Genomic DNA, 22,243 nt, shown 5'->3' on the forward strand with positions numbered 1-22,243 from the left:
GCCGGCATCTCAGCCCGCGCCTGCCCAGGCATCTCAGAGGCCATCAGGGGCTCAAAAACGCCCGCTACCTCAGATGGCAGACACAGATGTCGACACGGAGTCTGACTCCAGTGTCGACGAGGATGAGACAAATGTACAATCCACTAGGGCCATCCGATGCATGATTACGGCAATGAAAAATGTGTTGCACATTTCTGACATTAACCCGGTTACCACAAAAAAGGGTACAGGTTGAGTCTCCCTTATCCAAAATGCTTGGGACCAGAGCTATTTTGGATATGGGATTTTTCCGTATTTTGGAATAATTGCATACCATAATGAGATATCATGGTGATGGGACCTAAATCTAAGCACAGAATGCATTTATGTTACATATACACCTTATACACACAGCCTGAAGGTCATTTTAGCCAATATTTTTTATAACTTTGTGCATTAAACAAAGTGTGTCTACATTCACACAATTCATTTATGTTTCATATACACCTTATACACACAGCCTGAAGGTCATTTAATACAATATTTTTAATAACTTTGTGTATTAAACAAAGTTTGTGTACATTGAGCCATCAAAAAACAAAGGTTTCACTATCTCACTCGCACTCAAAAAAGTCCGTATTTCGGAATATTCCGTATTTCGGAATATTTGGATATGGGATACTCAACCTGTATTATGTTTGGGGAGAAAAAGCAGCCAGTGACTTTTCCCCCATCTGATGAGTTAAATGAATTGTGTGAAGAAGCGTGGTGTTCCCCAGATAAGAAACTAGTGATTTCTAAGCGGTTACTGATGGCGTACCCTTTCCTGCCAACAGATAGGTTACGCTGGGAGACATCCCCTAAGGTGGACAAGGCGCTCACACGCTTATCAAAAAAGGTGGCACTGCCTTCTCAGGATACGGCCGCCTTAAAGGAGCCTGCAGATAGAAAGCAGGAGGCTATCCTGAAGTCTGTGTATACACACTCAGGTACTATACTGAGACCTGCAATTGCTTCAGCATGGATGTGTAGTGCTGCAGCTGCGTGGTCTGATTCCCTGTCTGATAACATTAATTCCCTTGACAGGGACACTATATTGCTAACCATAGAGCATATTAAAGACGTAGTCTTATATATGAGGGATGCACAGAGGGACATTTGCCGGCTGGCATCTAGAATTAATGCAATGTCTATTTCTGCCAGGAGAGTATTATGTACTCGGCAGTGGACAGGTGATGCTGATTCTAAAAGGCACATGGAAATTTTGCCTTATAAGGGTGAGGAATTGTTTGGGGACGGTCTCTCGGACCTCGTATCCACAGCAACAGCTGGGAAGTCGACTTTTTTACCTCAGGTTCCCTCACAGCCTAAGAAAGCACCGTATTATCAAGTACAGTCCTTTCGGCCTCAGAAAGGCAAGCGGGTTAGAGGCGCGTCCTTTCTGCCCAGAGGCAGGGGTAGAGGGAAAAAGCTGCACCAGACAGCCAGTTCCCAGGAACAAAAATCCTCCCCTGCTTCCACTAAGTCCACCGCATGACGCTGGGGCTCCACAGGTGGAGCCAGGTGCGGTGGGGGCCCATCTCCGGAACTTCAGCGACCAGTGGGTTCGCTCACAGGTGGAGCTCTGGGTTCTACAAGTAGTATCTCAGGGATACAAGCTGGAGTTCGAGACGTCTCCCCCTCGCCGTTACCTCAAATCAGCCTTGCCAGCTACTCCCCAGGACAGGGAGGTAGTACTGGCGGCAATTCACAAGCTGTACCTCCAGCAGGTGATAATCAAAGTTCCCTTCCTTCAACAGGGACGGGGTTACTATTCCACAATGTTTGTGGTACCGAAACCAGACGGTTCGGTGAGACCCATTCTAAATTTGAAATCCTTGAACACTTATATAAGGAAGTTCAAATTCAAAATAGAATCGCTCAGGGCGGTTATTGCAAGCCTGGAAGAGGGGGATTATATGGTATCACTGGACATCAAGGATGCTTACCTACATGTCCCCATTTACCCACCTCACCAGGTGTACCTCCGTTTTGTGGTACAGGACTGCCATTACCAATTCCAGACGTTGCCGTTTGGTCTGTCCACGGCACCGAGGGTATTTACCAAAGTAATGGCCGAAATGATGATACTCCTTCGAAAGAAGGGAGTTATAATTATTAGTGATGAGCGCCTGAAATTTTTCGGGTTTTGTGTTTTGGTTTTGGGTTCGGTTCCGCGGCCGTGTTTTGGGTTCGACCGCGTTTTGGCAAAACCTCACCGAATTTTTTTTGTCGGATTCGGGTGTGTTTTGGATTCGGGTGTTTTTTTCAAAAAACCCTAAAAAACAGCTTAAATCATAGAATTTGGGGGTCATTTTGATCCCATATTATTATTAACCTCAAAAACCATAATTTCCACTCATTTTCAGTCTATTCTGAATACCTCACACCTCACAATATTATTTTTAGTCCTAAAATTTGCACCGAGGTCGCTGGATGACTAAGCTAAGCGACCCTAGTGGCCGACACAAACACCTGGCCCATCTAGGAGTGGCACTGCAGTGTCACGCAGGATGTCCCTTCCAAAAAACCCTCCCCAAACAGCACATGACGCAAAGAAAAAAAGAGGCGCAATGAGGTAGCTGTGTGAGTAAGATTAGCGACCCTAGTGGCCGACACAAACACCGGGCCCATCTAGGAGTGGCACTGCAGTGTCACGCAGGATGTCCCTTCCAAAAAACCCTCCCCAAACAGCACATGACGCAAAGAAAAAAAGAGGCGCAATGAGGTAGCTGTGTGAGTAAGATTAGCGACCCTAGTGGCCGACACAAACACCGGGCCCATCTAGGAGTGGCACTGCAGTGTCACGCAGGATGGCCCTTCCAAAAAACACTCCCCAAACAGCACATGACGCAAAGAAAAAAAGAGGCGCAATGAGGTAGCTGACTGTGTGAGTAAGATTAGCGACCCTAGTGGCCGACACAAACACCGGGCCCATTTAGGAGTGGCACTGCAGTGTCACGCAGGATGTCCCTTCCAAAAAACCCTCCCCAAACAGCACATGACGCAAAGAAAAAAAGAGGCGCAATGAGGTAGCTGTGTGAGTAAGATTAGCGACCCTAGTGGCCGACACAAACACCGGGCCCATCTAGGAGTGGCACTGCAGTGTCACGCAGGATGGCCCTTCCAAAAAACCCTCCCCAAACAGCACATGACGCAAAGAAAAAAAGAGGCGCAATGAGGTAGCTGACTGTGTGAGTAAGATAAGCGACTCTAGTGGCCGACACAAACACCGGGCCCATTTAGGAGTGGCACTGCAGTGTCACGCAGGATGTCCCTTCCAAAAAACCCTCCCCAAACAGCACATGACGCAAAGAAAAATAAAAGAAAAAAGAGGTGCAAGATGGAATTGTCCTTGGGCCCTCCCACCCACCCTTATGTTGTATAAACAAAACAGGACATGCACACTTTAACCAACCCATCATTTCAGTGACAGGGTCTGCCACACGACTGTGACTGATATGACGGGTTGGTTTGGACCCCCCCCCAAAAAAGAAGCAATTAATCTCTCCTTGCACAAACTGGCTCTACAGAGGCAAGATGTCCACCTCATCATCATCCTCCGATATATCACCGTGTACATCCCCCTCCTCACAGATTATCAATTCGTCCCCACTGGAATCCACCATCTCAGCTCCCTGTGTACTTTGTGGAGGCAATTGCTGCTGGTCAATGTCTCCGCGGCGGAATTGATTATAATTCATTTTAATGAACATCATCTTCTCCACATTTTCTGGATGTAACCTCGTACGCCGATTGCTGACAAGGTGAGCGGCGGCACTAAACACTCTTTCGGAGTACACACTTGTGGGAGGGCAAGTTAGGTAGAATAAAGCCAGTTTGTGCAAGGGCCTCCAAATTGCCTCTTTTTCCTGCCAGTATAAGTATGGACTGTGTGACGTGCCTACTTGGATGCGGTCACTCATATAATCCTCCACCATTCTTTCAATGGTGAGAGAATCATATGCAGTGACAGTAGACGACATGTCCGTAATCGTTGTCAGGTCCTTCAGTCCGGACCAGATGTCAGCATCAGCAGTCGCTGCAGACTGCCCTGCATCACCGCCAGCGGGTGGGCTCGGAATTCTGAGCCTTTTCCTCGCACCCCCAGTTGCGGGAGAATGTGAAGGAGGAGATGTTGACAGGTCGCGTTCCGCTTGACTTGACAATTTTCTCACCAGCAGGTCTTTCAACCCCAGCAGACTTGTGTCTGCCGGAAAGAGAGATCCAAGGTAGGCTTTAAATCTAGGATCGAGCATGGTGGCCAAAATGTAGTGCTCTGATTTCAACAGATTGACCACCCGTGAATCCTTGTTAAGCGAATTAAGGGCTCCATCCACAAGTCCCACATGCCTAGCGGAATCGCTCCGTGTTAGCTCCTCCTTCAATGTCTCCAGCTTCTTCTGCAAAAGCCTGATGAGGGGAATGACCTGACTCAGGCTGGCAGTGTCTGAACTGACTTCACGTGTGGCAAGTTCAAAGGGCAGCAGAACCTTGCACAACGTTGAAATCATTCTCCACTGCGCTTGAGACAGGTGCATTCCACCTCCTATATCGTGCTCAATTGTATAGGCTTGAATGGCCTTTTGCTGCTCCTCCAACCTCTGAAGCATATAGAGGGTTGAATTCCACCTCGTTACCACTTCTTGCTTCAGATGATGGCAGGGCAGGTTCAGTAGTTTTTGGTGGTGCTCCAGTCTTCTGTACGTGGTGCCTGTACGCCGAAAGTGTCCCGCAATTCTTCTGGCCACCGACAGCATCTCTTGCACGCCCCTGTCGTTTTTTAAATAATTCTGCACCACCAAATTCAAGGTATGTGCAAAACATGGGACGTGCTGGAATTTGCCCATATTTAATGCACACACAATATTGCTGGCGTTGTCCGATGCCACAAATCCACAGGAGAGTCCAATTGGGGTAAGCCATTCCGCGATGATCTTCCTCAGTTGCCGTAAGAGGTTTTCAGCTGTGTGCGTATTCTGGAAAGCGGTGATACAAAGCGTAGCCTGCCTAGGAAAGAGTTGGCGTTTGCGAGATGCTGCTACTGGTGCCGCCGCTGCTGTTCTTGCGGCGGGAGTCCATACATCTACCCAGTGGGCTGTCACAGTCATATAGTCCTGACCCTGCCCTGCTCCACTTGTCCACATGTCCGTGGTTAAGTGGACATTGGGTACAGCTGCATTTTTTAGGACACTGGTGACTCTTTTTCTGAGGTCTGTGTACATTTTCGGTATCGCCTGCCTAGAGAAATGGAACCTAGATGGTATTTGGTACCGGGGACACAGTACCTCCAACAAGTCTCTAGTTGGCTCTGCAGTAATGATGGATACCGGAACCACGTTTCTCACCACCCAGGATGCCAAGGCCTCAGTTATCCGCTTTGCAGTAGGATGACTGCTGTGATATTTCATCTTCCTCGCAAAGGACTGTTGGACAGTCAATTGCTTGGTGGAAGTAGTAAAAGTGGTCTTACGACTTCCCCTCTGGGATGACCATCGACTCCCAGCAGCAACAACAGCAGCGCCAGCAGCAGTAGGCGTTACACGCAAGGATGCATCGGAGGAATCCCAGGCAGGAGAGGAATCCTCAGAATTGCCAGTGACATGGCCTGCAGGACTATTGGCATTCCTGGGGAAGGAGGAAATTGACACTGAGGGAGTTGGTGGGGTGGTTTGCGTGAGCTTGGTTACAAGAGGAAGGGATTTACTGGTCAGTGGACTGCTTCCGCTGTCACCCAAAGTTTTTGAACTTGTCACTGATTTATTATAAATGCGGTGCAGGTGACGTATAAGGGAGGATGTTCCGAGGTGGTTAACGTCCTTACCCCTACTTATTACAGCTTGACAAAGGGAACACACGGCTTGACACCTGTTGTCCGCATTTCTGTTGAAATACCTCCACACCGAAGAGCTGATTTTTTTGGTATTTTCACCAGGCATGTCAACGGCCATATTCCTCCCACGGACAACAGGTGTCTCCCCGGGTGCCTGACTTAAACAAACCACCTCACCATCAGAATCCTCCTGGTCAATTTCCTCCCCAGCGCCAGCAACACCCATATCCTCCTCATCCTGGTGTACTTCAACACTGACATCTTCAATCTGACTATCAGGAACTGGACTGCGGGTGCTCCTTCCAGCACTTGCAGGGGGCGTGCAAATGGTGGAAGGCGCATGCTCTTCACGTCCAGTGTTGGGAAGGTCAGGCATCGCAACCGACACAATTGGACTCTCCTTGTGGATTTGGGATTTCGAAGAACGCACAGTTCTTTGCGGTGCTACTGCTTTTGCCAGCTTGAGTCTTTTCATTTTTCTAGCGAGAGGCTGAGTGCCTCCATCCTCATGTGAAGCTGAACCACTAGCCATGAACATAGGCCAGGGCCTCAGCCGTTCCTTGCCACTCCGTGTGGTAAATGGCATATTGGCAAGTTTACGCTTCTCCTCCGACAATTTTATTTTAGGTTTTGGAGTCCTTTTTTTACTGATATTTGGTGTTTTGGATTTGACATGCTCTGTACTATGACATTGGGCATCGGCCTTGGCAGACGACGTTGCTGGCATTTCATCGTCTCGGCCATGACTAGTGGCAGCAGCTTCAGCACGAGGTGGAAGTGGATCTTGATCTTTCCCTAATTTTGGAACCTCAACATTTTTGTTCTCCATATTTTAATAGGCACAACTAAAAGGCACCCCAGGTAAACAATGGAGATGGATGGATACTAGTATACAATTATGGACGGACTGCCGAGTGCCGACACAGAGGTAGCTACAGCCGTGAACTACCGTACTGTACTGTGTCTGCTGCTAATATAGACTGGTTGATAAAGAGATGTAGTAGTATGTATGTATAAAGAAGAAAGAAAAAAAAACCTCGGGTAGGTGGTATACAATTATGGACGGACTGCCGAGTGCCGACACAGAGGTAGCTACAGCCGTGAACTACCGTACTGTACTGTGTCTGCTGCTAATATAGACTGGTTGATAAAGAGATGTAGTAGTATGTATGTATAAGTATAAAGAAGAAAGAAAAAAAAACCACGGGTAGGTGGTATACAATTATGGACGGACTGCCGAGTGCCGACACAGAGGTAGCTACAGCCGTGAACTACCGTACTGTACTGTGTCTGCTGCTAATATAGACTGGTTGATAAAGAGATGTAGTAGTATGTATGTATAAGTATAAAGAAGAAAGAAAAAAAAACCACGGGTAGGTGGTATACAATTATGGACGGACTGCCGAGTGCCGACACAGAGGTAGCTACAGCCGTGAACTACCGTACTGTACTGTGTCTGCTGCTAATATAGACTGGTTGATAAAGAGATGTAGTAGTATGTATGTATAAAGAAGAAAGAAAAAAAAACCTCGGGTAGGTGGTATACAATTATGGACGGACTGCCGAGTGCCGACACAGAGGTAGCTACAGCCGTGAACTACCGTACTGTACTGTGTCTGCTGCTAATATAGACTGGTTGATAAAGAGATGTAGTAGTATGTATGTATAAGTATAAAGAAGAAAGAAAAAAAAACCACGGGTAGGTGGTATACAATTATGGACGGACTGCCGAGTGCCGACACAGAGGTAGCTACAGCCGTGAACTACCGTACTGTACTGTGTCTGCTGCTAATATAGACTGGTTGATAAAGAGATGTAGTAGTATGTATGTATAAAGAAGAAAGAAAAAAAAACCTCGGGTAGGTGGTATACAATTATGGACGGACTGCCGAGTGCCGACACAGAGGTAGCTACAGCCTTGAACTACCGTACTGTACTGTGTCTGCTGCTAATATAGACTGGTTGATAAAGAGATGTAGTAGTATGTATGTATAAAGAAGAAAGAAAAAAAAAACACGGGTAGGTGGTATACAATTATGGACAGACTGCCGAGTGCCGACACAGAGGTAGCTACAGCCGTGAACTACCGTACTGTGTCTGCTGCTAATATAGACTGGTTGATAAAGAGATGTAGTAGTATGTATGTATAAAGAAGAAAGAAAAAAAAACCTCGGGTAGGTGGTATACAATTATGGACGGACTGCCGAGTGCCGACACAGAGGTAGCTACAGCCGTGAACTACCGTACTGTACTGTGTCTGCTGCTAATATAGACTGGTTGATAAAGAGATGTAGTAGTATGTATGTATAAAGAAGAAAGAAAAAAAAAACACGGGTAGGTGGTATACAATTATGGACGGACTGCCGAGTGCCGACACAGAGGTAGCTACAGCCGTGGACTACCGTACTGTACTGTGTCTGCTGCTAATATAGACTGGTTGATAAAGAGATGTAGTAGTATGTATGTATAAAGAAGAAAGAAAAAAAAACCACGGGTAGGTGGTATACAATTATGGACGGACTGCCGAGTGCCGACACAGAGGTAGCTACAGCCGTGAACTACCGTACTGTACTGTGTCTGCTGCTAATATAGACTGGTTGATAAAGAGATGTAGTAGTATGTATGTATAAGTATAAAGAAGAAAGAAAAAAAAACCACGGGTAGGTGGTATACAATTATGGACGGACTACCGAGTGCCGACACAGAGGTAGCTACAGCCGTGAACTACCGTACTGTACTGTGTCTGCTGCTAATATAGACTGGTTGATAAAGAGATGTAGTAGTATGTATGTATAAAGAAGAAAGAAAAAAAAACCTCGGGTAGGTGGTATACAATTATGGACGGACTGCCGAGTGCCGACACAGAGGTAGCTACAGCCGTGAACTACCGTACTGTACTGTGTCTGCTGCTAATATAGACTGGTTGATAAAGAGATGTAGTAGTATGTATGTATAAGTATAAAGAAGAAAGAAAAAAAAACCACGGGTAGGTGGTATACAATTATGGACGGACTGCCGAGTGCCGACACAGGTAGCTACAGCCGTGAACTACCGTACTGTACTGTGTCTGCTGCTAATATAGACTGGTTGATAAAGAGATGTAGTAGTATGTATGTATAAAGAAGAAAGAAAAAAAAACCTCGGGTAGGTGGTATACAATTATGGACGGACTGCCGAGTGCCGACACAGAGGTAGCTACAGCCTTGAACTACCGTACTGTACTGTGTCTGCTGCTAATATAGACTGGTTGATAAAGAGATGTAGTAGTATGTATGTATAAAGAAGAAAGAAAAAAAAAACACGGGTAGGTGGTATACAATTATGGACAGACTGCCGAGTGCCGACACAGAGGTAGCTACAGCCGTGAACTACCGTACTGTGTCTGCTGCTAATATAGACTGGTTGATAAAGAGATGTAGTAGTATGTATGTATAAAGAAGAAAGAAAAAAAAACCTCGGGTAGGTGGTATACAATTATGGACGGACTGCCGAGTGCCGACACAGAGGTAGCTACAGCCGTGAACTACCGTACTGTACTGTGTCTGCTGCTAATATAGACTGGTTGATAAAGAGATGTAGTAGTATGTATGTATAAAGAAGAAAGAAAAAAAAACCACGGGTAGGTGGTATACAATTATGGACGGACTGCCGAGTGCCGACACAGAGGTAGCTACAGCCGTGGACTACCGTACTGTACTGTGTCTGCTGCTAATATAGACTGGTTGATAAAGAGATGTAGTAGTATGTATGTATAAAGAAGAAAGAAAAAAAAACCACGGGTAGGTGGTATACAATTATGGACGGACTGCCGAGTGCCGACACAGAGGTAGCTACAGCCGTGAACTACCGTACTGTGTCTACTGCTAATATAGACTGGTTGATAAAGAGATGTAGTAGTATGTATGTATAAAGAAGAAAGAAAAAAAAACCTCGGGTAGGTGGTATACAATTATGGACGGACTGCCGAGTGCCGACACAGAGGTAGCTACAGCCGTGAACTACCGTACTGTACTGTGTCTGCTGCTAATATAGACTGGTTGATAAAGAGATGTAGTAGTATGTATGTATAAAGAAGAAAGAAAAAAAAAACACGGGTAGGTGGTATACAATTATGGACGGACTGCCGAGTGCCGACACAGAGGTAGCTACAGCCGTGGACTACCGTACTGTACTGTGTCTGCTGCTAATATAGACTGGTTGATAAAGAGATGTAGTAGTATGTATGTATAAAGAAGAAAGAAAAAAAAACCACGGGTAGGTGGTATACAATTATGGATGGACTGCCGAGTGCCGACACGGAGGTAGCTACAGCCGTGAACTACCGTACTGTGTCTGCTGCTAGTATAGACTGGATGATAAATAATGATATAAAAAATATATATATATCACTACTGCAGCCGGACAGGTATATATTATATAATGACGGACCTGCTGGACACTGTCTGTCAGCAGAATGAGTTTTTTATAGAATAAAAAAAAAAACACCACACAAGTGAAGTCACACGACGAGTGTTTAACTTTTTCAGGCAATCACAATATAGTATACTACTAACTATACTGGTGGTCAGTGTGGTCAGGTCACTGGTCAGTCACACTGGCAGTGGCACTCCTGCAGCAAAAGTGTGCACTGTTTAATTTTAATATAATATGTACTCCTGGCTCCTGCTATAACCTATAACTGGCACTGCAGTGCTCCCCAGTCTCCCCCACAATTATAAGCTGTGTGAGCTGAGCACAGTCAGATATATATACATAGATGATGCAGCACACTGGGCTGAGCAGTGCACACAGATATGGTATGTGACTGAGTCACTGTGTGTATCGTTTTTTTCAGGCAGAGAACGGATATATTAAATAAAACTGCACTGTCTGGTGGTCACTGTGGTCAGTCACTAGTAAACTCTGCACTCTCTACACTTCTACAGTACTCCTAAGCTCCAGTAAATCAGGTCAATCTCTCTCTCTCTCTTCTAATCTAAATGGAGAGGACGCCAGCCACGTCCTCTCCCTATCAATCTCAATGCACGTGTGAAAATGGCGGCGACGCGCGGCTCCTTATATAGAATCCGAGTCTCGCGAGAATCCGACAGCGTCATGATGACGTTCGGGCGCGCTCGGGTTAACCGAGCAAGGCGGGAGGATCCGAGTCTGCTCGGACCCGTGAAAAAAACCATGAAGTTCGGGCGGGTTCGGATTCAGAGAAACCGAACCCGCTCATCTCTAATAATTATGCCGTACTTGGACGATCTCCTTATAAAGGCGAGGTCCATGGAGCAGTTGTTGGTCGGAGTAGCACTATCTCAGGAAGTGCTTCAACAGCACGGCTGGATTCTGAATATCCCAAAGTCGTAGCTGGTTCCTACGACCAGGCCCGGCGACAGGGGTGTCAAAGGGGACAACCCTCCCGGGCCCCAAGCTTCAGGGGGGCCCCATCACTTGCTTGGTCTGGTTGGTCTTCGCTTTGTTGCCTTCATTATGCTTGCGGCATGCCTCTCTGCCGCCCCGTCCCTGTCTGACGATCTGCTGCCGCTGCCGCTGAAGAGCCGGGCAGCAGAGCAGCAAACACAGGCTACACTGACTGTGTGAGTCAGGGCTCCTTATAGCAGCTGCCCGCAGCACTACCTCTGTCCAACCCTGCTCCCTACGTGCCTGGATGGCACCCTCACAGCCTGTCATACTGTATACTTTGTCAAGGTACTGCCATATTATTCTATATAAATGTGTGTATGGTGAGTTCTATGTGTGTGTATGTATATATATATATATATATATATATATATATATATATATATATATATGCAAAAAATGTCCCTGGCACTCCGGACTTCCGTTCACCTTCCTCCGGTGCCCTCCCCTCAGATCTGCATCTGTGTATATGGTCCTTGTATGCCGCCCATACAAGGACCATATATATATATATATATATATATATATATATGTGTGTGTGTGTGTATATATATATATATATGTATAAATTATAATATGTACTGTATATTTTGTGTGTGTGTGTGTGTGTGTGTGTGTGTGTGTGTGTGTGTGTGTGTATATATATATATATTTTTTTTTTTTACAGCGACTTTGTACTTTATAAGGGGGAGGGGGGGGGGAGTCAAGGCAGGGTGGGGGGCCCCGGAGAAATTGGTGTACCGGGCCCCAAGATTTCTCTTGCCGGCCCTGCCTACGACGCATCTGCTGTTCCTGGGTATGATTCTGGACACAGAACAGAAGAAGGTGTTTCTCCCGGATGAGAAGGCCAAGGAGTTGTCATCTCTGGTCAGAGACCTCCTGAAACCAAAACAGGTGTCGGTGCATCACTGCACGCGAGTCCTGGGAAAGATGGTAGCTTCTTACGAAGCGATTCCCTTCGGCAGGTTCCATGCAAGGATCTTTCAGTGGGATCTGTTAGACAAGTGGTCCGGATCGCATCTTCAGATGCATCGGCTGATCACCCTGTCCCCGAGGGCCAGGGTGTCTCTGCTGTGGTGGCTGCAGAGTCCTCATCTTCTCGAGGGCCACAGATTCGGCATACAGGACTGGGTCCTGGTGACCACGGATGCAAGCCTCCGAGGTTGGGGGGCAGTCACTCAGGGAAGAAACTTCTAAGGACAATGGTCGAGTCAGGAGGCTTCCCTACACATAAATATTCTGGAACTAAAGGCCATTTACAATGCCCTAAGTCAAGCAAAACCCCTGCTTCAAAACCAGCCGGTGCTGATTCAGTCAGACAACATCACGGCGGTCGCCCATGTAAACCGACAGGGCGGCACAAGAAGCAGGATGGCGATGGCAGAAGCCACAAGGATTCTCCGATGGGCGGAAAATCACGTGATAGCACTGTCAGCAGTGTTCATTCCGGGAGTGGACAACTGGGAAGCAGACTTCCTCAGCAGGCACGACCTCCACCCGGGAGAGTGGGGACTTCATCCAGAAGTCTTCCAGCTGATTGTAAATCGTTGGGAAAGGCCACAGGTGGACATGATGGCGTCCCGCCTCAACAAAAAGCTAAAAAGATATTGCGCCAGGTCAAGGGACCCTCAGGCGATAGCTGTGGACGCTCTAGTGACACCGTGGGTGTACCAGTCGGTTTATGTGTTCCCTCTTCCTCTCATACCAAAGGTACTGAGGATAATAAGAAAGAGAGGAGTAAGAACTATACTCATCGTTCCGGATTGGCCAAGAAGGACTTGGTACCCGGAACTACAAGAAATGATCTCAGAGGACCCTTGGCCTCTGCCGCTCCGACAGGACCTGCTACAGCAGGGGCCCTGTCTGTTCCAAGACTTACCGCGGCTGCGTTTGAAAAGGGCATTCCGGTTGAAGTCATTCCTACGCTGATAAAAGTTAGGAAGGATGTGACAGCAAAACATTATCACCGCATATGGCGTAAATATGTTGCTTGGTGTGAGGCTATGAAGGCCCCAACAGAAGAATTTCATCTGGGTCGATTTCTGCACTTCCTACAGTCAGGAGTGACTATGGGCCTAAAATTGGGATCCATTAAAGTCCAGATTTCGGCCCTGTCTATTTTCTTTCAAAAAGAACTGGCTTCACTGCATGAAGTTCAGACGTTTGTTAAGGGAGTGCTGCATATTCAGCCCCCTTTTGTGCCTCCAGTGGCACCTTGGGATCTCAACGTTGTGTTGGATTTCCTAAAATCACATTGGTTTGAGCCACTTCAGACCGTGGAGTTGAAATATCTCACGTGGAAAGTGGTCATGCTTTTGGCCTTGGCTTCGGCTAGGCGTGTGTCAGAATTGGCGGCATTGTCATGTAACAGCCCCTATCTGATCTTCCATATGGACAGGGCAGAATTGAGGACTCGTCCCCAATTTCTCCCTAAGGTGGTGTCAGCGTTTCATTTGAACCAACCTATTGTGGTGCCTGCGGCTACTCGGGACTTGGAGGCTTCCAAGTTGCTGGATGTAGTCCGGGCCCTGAAAATCTATGTTTCCAGGACGGCTAGAGTCAGAAAAACTGACTCGCTGTTTATCCTGCATGCACCCAACAAGCTGGGTGCTCCTGCTTCTAAGCAGACTATTGCTCGCTGGATCTGTAGCACGATTCAACTTGCACATTCTGCGGCTGGACTGCCGCATCCTAAATCAGTCAAAGCCCATTCCACGAGGAAAGTGGGCTCTTCTTGGGCGGCTGCCTGAGGGGTCTCGGCTTTACAACTTTGCCGAGCTGCTACCTGGTCGGGATCAAACACGTTTGCAAAATTCTACAAGTTTGATACCCTGGCTGAGGAGGACCTTGAGTTTGCTCATTCGGTGCTGCAGAGTCATCCGCACTCTCCCGCCCGTTTGGGAGATTTGGTATAATCCCCATGGTCCTTACGGAGTACCCAGCATCCACTAGGACGTCAGAGAAAATAAGATTTTACTCACCAGTAAATCTATTTCTCGTAGTCCGTAGTGGATGCTGGGAGCCTGTCAAAAGTGCGGACTTCTGCAATACTTGTATATAGTTATTGCTTAACTATAGGGTTTTTTGTTCTGAGCCATCTGTTTAATGAGGCTCAGTTGTTGTTCATGCTGTTAACTGGGTATAGTTATCACGAGTTGTACGGTGTGATTGGTGTGGCTGGTATGAGTCTTACCCTGGATTCCAAATCCTTTCCTAGTAATGTCAGCTCTTCCGGGCACAGTTTCCCTAACTGAGGTCTGGAAGAGGGGTATAGAGGGAGTAGCCAGTGCACACCAGATGTAGTACCTAATCTTTCTTTAAAGAGTGCCCAGTCTCCTGCGGAGCCCGTCTATTCCCCATGGTCCTTACGGAGTACCCAGCATCCACTACGGACTACGAGAAATAGATTTACCGGTGAGTAAAATCTTATTTTTTTTTGTAAGCGGCACAAACTAGGGGGCACAACTCTACTGGGGGCAATACTACTGGGGGCACAAACTAGGGGGCACAACAACTCTACTGGGGGCAATACTACTTGGGCACAAACCAGGGGGCACAACAACTCTACTGGGGGCAATACTACTGGGGGGATATCTAACCACGCCCCTTCATGAAGCCAGGCCCCTATTTTTTCGCCCGGGGCGCCACAAGGGCTAGATCTGGCCCTGTTGATCGCATCTGCAATCAAATTAATTTGCCAGGGGCCTCCACATTACTGCGCATGTTGGCTTCGATGGATATCTGGGGAGGGATGCTACAGATCCCTCTTCCGATACTTTATGCAGAGTGTAACATAGAGGCTACAATGGCTGATGTTAGCTACCGGGGCCAAGCTCTGTAATGCAGCTTGGTAAAGACATCATCCCCCATAGGTTTTAATAGGCAACAAGGAAACTGTACCAGCATCCCTCTTTTGGATCTGCACTTACAAGGGAATATCTTCCAAATACATTTCATTTTTTTCCAGTTTCTACTATCCTATGATCCTTATTTGATACGTTCACTGTAAGATATGTGTGCATTGGCATACTGGGCCTTATTCTGAGTCATATGCAACTGAAAATGTGGACGGATCACGCAGATACCTATAAAAAGTGCATACTTGCTGTAGAAAGCACTCACCATCTGCGCATGTGCATACACACACAGACAGAAGGTGCAATTATTTGATTGATCCATCTGTTGCCGGAGCACTCATTCCATGAATTGGTCGTTTCTGGACGGTAACTGGACAGTGACCATTTGAACGCATGGAACTGATCTGTCTCTTGTGAGTGTCGTGGGTATATAAGTGACTTCCGTTTTTGTTGGCAGTGTGCAGACAGAGATGGAATGCCTGCAGACAGACCTTCTGCATCAGTGTGGGGTGGGTGTAAGTGCCGAACTTTATGATGACCATTGTGGATAGACAAATGTGGTACCCACGTTTGGGATACCCCTGCAGCAACCCAATACAACCCTGACTGCTGCCAGCACTGCTAAAAAATCCTTTTTGTAACTGGCACTGCAGGGTTAATTCCCTTCCCTGTTGCCTGGCAATGGCCACGGAGGGGACTGAACTGTGGGGCACTAGGATCCAGAGTTGTGCAGACGGCCTGCAGGGAGCGCGAAGCGCTGGAGCCACCAGGATTGGAGGGAGCTGCGCGTGAAGAGGAAAAAGGAGGGGCTGACCAGGAGGAAGAAAAGAAGCGGGTCCCGTGGCAAGAGGGAGAATATGGCAGGTGTGCGCACAGTAACCAGCGGCAGCCAGAGAGACTGAGCCGCGTCGCGCCGGCGTATGAGAAAGCCGCCGGCCGCCTGCCATTGCAGTGGGGACAGAGAGCCGCCATGTGGAGAGAGAACAGGGAGAGGTGCAGCTAATCGTGACTCCGCACAGGCCTCCACTGCTACGCTGGATGACGGAGGAAGAAGGATGGACAGTAGCCGTCCAGGGAGAGACTTGTGCACCGCAGGCAGCCGGCACTGAGGTACCAGCAGCAGAGAGGGGGAAACGGGATCCGGGCAGCCAGTACCCGTAGAGGCAGTGGTGATCAGTGCACTGAGGCTCCTGTAAGAATACAGACCATCACTGCAGGTACACACACAAACCTCACCCTAGCTGGCTAAAAAAGTGTACAGTCTGCCCCTGACAGTGACTCTTCCCTGTGCAAAGAGGGAGGCACCTTGTCACGCACTACCATAGGCTGAGACTCATTACCCCTAGTCGGCAAATCGGCAATCTCCATGGCAGTGTGCTGCATGGAGTCACCCGGAAAATTGTACTCCCATCCCTACCAATGAGACTTGGTTACTAAAGCAGATTGGTAGCCACATTTAATAGAAGTGCCCTGATTATGCTACATGCCGGAACAGTCTACATGAACCATATTTACTTTTTGCTCTAACCCCAGCACAAGAATATAACTCCAGTTCTCCTTCCGTCATCCAAGGCTATTTTGTGTTCCCACTAAATTGCATGACGCAACCGTATGTTAAAAGTGACACGTTACCCGGAATAGTTTTTCTGTTCTCTGACTCCGTGATTACCATATAGTCCCAATACTCTACTAATTGACATACCTTTTTGGTGGATACAAATACGGTTAATACCATTGTTCATTGTTGCTGTGTTACATTACAATTAGCCCATTCGGCACGTCTTCCTACAAATACTTACCCTACGTCCATTGACGTCTTCCCAGGAGTTCACTATTAAAGTGCAAGTGTTCTTTTAAAGAAAGAGACACTAGCCCTCATTCCGAGTTGTTCGCTCGCTAGCTGCTTTTAGCAGCATTGCACATGCTAGGCCACCGCCCTCTGGGAGTGTATTTTAGTTTAGCAGGATTGCTAATGAAAGATTAGCAATTCTGCTATTAAGTATTTCCTTGCAGTTTCTGAGTAGCTCCAGATCTACTCCTAGATTGCGATCACCTCAGTCCGTTTAGTTCCTGGTTTGACGTCACAAACACGTTCTGCGTCCGGCCAGCCACTCCTCCGTTTCTCCAGCTACTCCTGCGTTTTTACCTGGCACGCCTGTGTTTTTTAGCACACTCCCTGAAAACGGCCAGTTTCCGCCCAGAAACACCCACTTCCTGTCAATCACACTACGATCAGCAGAGCGATTGAAAAGCTTTGTTCGCCCATAAGTAAAATAGCATAGTTTTGTGTAAAATTGCTTAGCGCGTGCGCCCTGCTGTGCATACGCATGTGCAGAACTGCCAGATTTTAGCCTATTAGCAATTCTGCCAAAAATAGCAGCGAGCGAACAACTCGGAATGACCACCACTGACCGCAATTGCCAACTGAGGTGCGGGAACTGCACGTTATTGTATGGTGCGCAGCGCCACCCTGTGGACAATTTAGGTAGTGTACAAAATTAACTGCCAGGGTATTTCTTACCCTAAAGTGTTTGACGCGGGTAATATCCTAATGATCCATGTTGCACATGATTTATATGATTATTTTGACCAAACCATTGTTGTGTCTTACAAATGTGTAGATTCTGATTGCTGTTACAAATCCTACCGTAACTGAAATATTGCGAGATTGAATAGTCATATTTAGACATAACTACAACGTTGACTGATCATTTTCCGTCTAATAAATGGTTGTCACCGTCTCCCTGAGTGGTAGTCTTTGAGTATACTGTGTTTGGGTTGTCCTTCCAGGGTACTCCTCGTCCTTCTGCCCCAGCCATACAGGTGACGGAAGAATAGTCGCTGGTCTCGACATCGTGGAAGAGTGGATTCAGCTGACAACTAACACGACTGAACTTCAGGTACGAACCCACTCCAATCACTTTACAGAGATATTACACAAACAGTGGAAGGGCTGTCTTTCTGCATGTAGACGCATGGATACTCAGCACACATGTCGCAGACACTCACATTGGCATAAGGTAATAAGCAGGCCACAATGGTTGGACAGAAAAGTGCCCACAGATGCACAAGCATCAGGCCCCCTTTCTGCTGTATCCAGATGATAGATCGACAGTGTATAGGTCCACATTCAATATGGCAACACCACATGGTCGACATGCATTCAGTCGACAGGTACAAAAGATTGACAGGTACAAAAAGTTGTCAGCTGAAATGTCGACAGTGCTTAAGGTCGACAGGCACAAAAAGGTCAACATGACGATGGACAAAACACAAATGGTCAACATATGTTTTTATGTTTTTTTTTACATGTTTTCCCAACATGTGTTTGATTTACTATCCACGTGTACTACGACTGGGAATAATAACCTTGCCGAAGTGTGGCGAGCGAAGTGAGCCTGCAAAGGTACACATTTCCACTGGTGGGGGTGACATATAACCAAACATACACAAAAATATAAAATTTTACACAAAAATATAAAAAGAAACTTGTGTCGACCATTTGTGTGTCGAACTTTGCCATGTCAACCTTTTGAACCTGTCAACCTTTTATTTGTTGACCGACTGTACCTGTTGACCATGTGGTGTAGATCTATTCACTGTCGACGTAAACACTATAGCTCTTCTATACCACACCCTGTGTGCTGGGGATAAGCACATAGAGATCAGTGTATGTTGATATGTAAGATAATTAATTGCCGGAGTGAGCTGTGTGTTTTTTTGTGTTTCTGAGACATTTCCTCATCTGTTCACATGTCTTTGTTGGAAACCACAACGTGTCAATCCAGTGAGGAATGGATCACAGCAGTCATATGATTTGTAGCAGTGCTTAAAGGGGAACTATTGGTGTTACTGCCAGCTAGCACGGTGTGACAGATACGTAGGGTGTACCAAGTAAGCATTTTAAGCATTTACAAATACTCTCCAAATGTAAGTATTCAATGTATTATATTTTATACAATGCTGAGATAGAAAAGCATACTTCTGCTCAAGTAATACTGTTGCTCACAATGACCCTGGACCTCATATTGGGGGTCATTCCGAGTTGTTCGCTCGTTGCCGATTTTCGCAACGGAGCGATTAAGGCAAAAATGCGCATGCGCATGGTACGCAGTGCGCATGCGCTAAGTATTTTAGCACAAAACTTAGTAGATTTACTCACGTCCGAACGAAGAATTTTCATCATTGAAGTGATCGGAGTGTGATTGACAGGAAGTGGGTGTTTCTGGGCGGAAATTGACCGTTTTCTGGGAGTGTGCGGAAAAACGCAGGCGTGCCAGAATAAAACGCGGGAGTGTCTGGAGAAACGGGGGAGTGGCTGGCCGAACGCAGGGCGTGTTTGTGACGTCAAACCAGGAACGAAACGGGCTGAGTTGATCGCAGTGTAGGAGTAAGTCTCAAGCTACTCAGAAACTGCTAAGAATTTTCTATTCGCAATTCAGCTAATCTTTCATTCGCAATTCTGCTAATCTAAGATACACTCCCAGAGGGCGGCGGCCTAGCGTGTGCAATGCTGCTAAAATCTGCTAGCGAGCGAACAACTCGGAATGAGGGCCATTGTCATTTCTCTCTATAGTGATCTAAGGGCCTAATTCAGAGTTGATCGCAGCAACAAATTTGTTAGCAGTTGGGCAAAACCATGGCCCTCATTCCGAGTTGATCACTCGCTAGCAGTTTTTAGCAGCCATGCATACGCTATACCGCCGCCTACTGGGAGTGTATTTTAGTTTAGCAGAAGTGCGAACGCTTGTATCGCAGAGCGCCTGCAAAAAAAATTTGTGTAATTTCAGAGTAGGTAAAAACCTACTCAGCGCTTGCGATCACTTCAGACTATTCAGTTCCGGATTTGATGTCACAAACCCGCCCATCGTTCGGCCAGCCACGCCTGCGTTTTTCCTGACATGCCTGCGTTTTTCCAAATACTCCCTGAAAACGGTCAGTTGCGACCCAGAAACGCCCACTTTATGTCAATCACTCTGCGGCAACCAGTGCGAATGAAATGCATCGCTAGACCCTGTGCAAAACTGCATAGTTTGTTGTGGCCGTAAGTCGCGCGTGCGCATTGCGCCGCATACGCATACGCAGATCTGCCATTTTTTAGCCTGATCGCTGCGCTGCGAACAAATGCAGCTAGCGAGCAACTCGGAATGACCACCCATGTGCACTGCAGGTGGGGCAGATATAACATGTGCAGAGAGAGAGAGATTTGGGTGGGATGTGTTCAGACTGAAATCTAAATTGCAGTGTGACAATAAGGCTGCCAGTATTTACCCTGCACAGAAACAAGATAACCCACTCAAATCTAACTCTCTCTGCAAATGTTATATCTACCCCCCCCCCCCCCTTTCAGGGCACATGGTTTTGCCCAACTCCTAACAAATTTGCTGCTGAGATCAACTCTGAATTACCCCCTAAGTCAAGGTACTGCCTATGACAACCAATAGGAATAATTAAAGACGAGAAGAAAAGGAAGTTGTCCTGGAGGGAATACATATGTTTCTCTGACGTCCTAAGTGGATGCTGGGACTCCGTAAGGACCATGGGGAATAGCGGCTCCGCAGGAGACTGGGCACAACTAAAGAAAGCTTTAGGACTACCTGGTGTGCACTGGCTCCTCCCTCTATGACCCTCCTCCAGACCTCAGTTAGAATCTTGTGCCCGGCTGAGCTGGATGCACACTAGGGGCTCTCCTGAGCTCCTAGAAAAAAAGTTTAATTTAGGTTTTTTATTTTCAGTGAGATCTGCTGGCAACAGACTCACTGCTACGAGGGACTAAGGGGAGAAGAAGCGAACCTACCTGCTTGCAGCTAGCTTGGGCTTCTTAGGCTACTGGACACCATTAGCTCCAGAGGGATCGAACACAGGGCCCGACCTCGATCGTCCGGTCCCGGAGCCGCGCCGCCGTCCCCCTTACAGAGCCAGAAGCAAGAAGATGGTCCTGAAAATCGTCGGCAGAAGACTTCGGTCTTCAACAAGGTAGCGCACAGCACCGCAGCTGTGTGCCATTGCTCCTCATGCACACCTCACACTCCGGTCACTGATGGGTGCAGGGCGCTGGGGGGGGGGGGGGCGCCCTGAGCAGCAATATTAACACCTTGGCTGGCAAAAAAATCACAATATATAGTCCTAGAGGCTATATATGTGGAAAAAAAACCCTGCCAGAGATCCATAAAAAAGCGGGAGAAGTCCGCCGAAAAAGGGGCGGGGCTATCTCCCTCAGCACACTGGCGACATTTTTCCCTCACAGCTCCGCTGGAAGGATCGCTCCCAGGCTCTCCCCTGCAGTTTCAAGACTACAAAGGGTAAAAAAGAGAGGGGGGGGCACTAAATTTAGGCGCAGCAGTATATATATAAGCAGCTATAAGGGAAAATCACTCAGTTATAGTGTTCATCCCTGTGTTATATAGCGCTCTGGTGTGTGCTGGCATACTCTCTCTCTGTCTCCCCAAAGGGCTTTGTGGGGTCCTGTCCTCTGTCAGAGCATTCCCTGTGTGTGTGCGGTGTGTCGGTACGGCTGTGTCGACATGTTTGATGAGGAGGCTTATGTGGAGGCGGAGCAGATGCCGATAAATGTGATGTCACCCCCTGCGGGGCCGACACCTGAGTGGATGGATAGGTGGAAGGTATTAACCGACAGTGTCAACTCCTTACATAAAAGGCTGGATGACGTAACAGCTGTGGGACAGCCGGCTTCTCAGCCCGCGCCTGCCCAGGCGTCTCAAATGCCATCAGGGGCTCAAAAACGCCCGCTACCTCAGATGGCAGACACAGATGTCGACACGGAGTCTGACTCCAGTGTCGACGAGGTTGAGACATATACACAATCCACTAGGTACATCCGTTGCATGATCTCGGCAATGAAAAATGTGCTACACATTTCTGACATTAACCCAAGTACCACAAAAAAGGGGTTTTATGTTTGGGGAGAAAAAGCAGCCAGTGTTTTGTTCCCCCATCAGATGAGTGAATGAAGTGTGTGAAGAAGCGTGGGTTCCCCCGATAAGAAACTGGTAATTTCTAAAAAGTTACTGATGGCGTACCCTTTCCCGCCAGAGGATAGGTCACGTTGGGAGATATCCCCTAGGGTGGATAAGGCGCTCACACGTTTGTCAAAAAAGGTGGCACTGCC

General features: G+C 47.3%; 1 long non-coding RNA gene across 2 annotated transcripts in view; it reads left to right on the plus strand.

The window, feature by feature from the left end:
* Positions 1-15,457: 15,457 nt before the first annotated feature.
* LOC135056175 (uncharacterized) overlaps positions 15,458-22,243 on the plus strand; it is a 106,117-nt gene continuing 99,331 nt past the window's right edge. Inside the window, exons 1-2 of one of the 2 annotated variants that reach the window (XR_010243907.1) lie at positions 15,458-16,331; positions 17,905-18,014. This is a non-coding gene — a long non-coding RNA (uncharacterized LOC135056175). The remainder of the gene's footprint in view (positions 16,332-17,904; positions 18,015-22,243) is intronic. The other variant, XR_010243908.1, reaches the window with a different exon arrangement.

Source organism: Pseudophryne corroboree, chromosome 3, assembly GCF_028390025.1.
Source record: "Pseudophryne corroboree isolate aPseCor3 chromosome 3, aPseCor3.hap2, whole genome shotgun sequence".
Classification (NCBI taxonomy): domain Eukaryota; kingdom Metazoa; phylum Chordata; class Amphibia; order Anura; family Myobatrachidae; genus Pseudophryne; species Pseudophryne corroboree.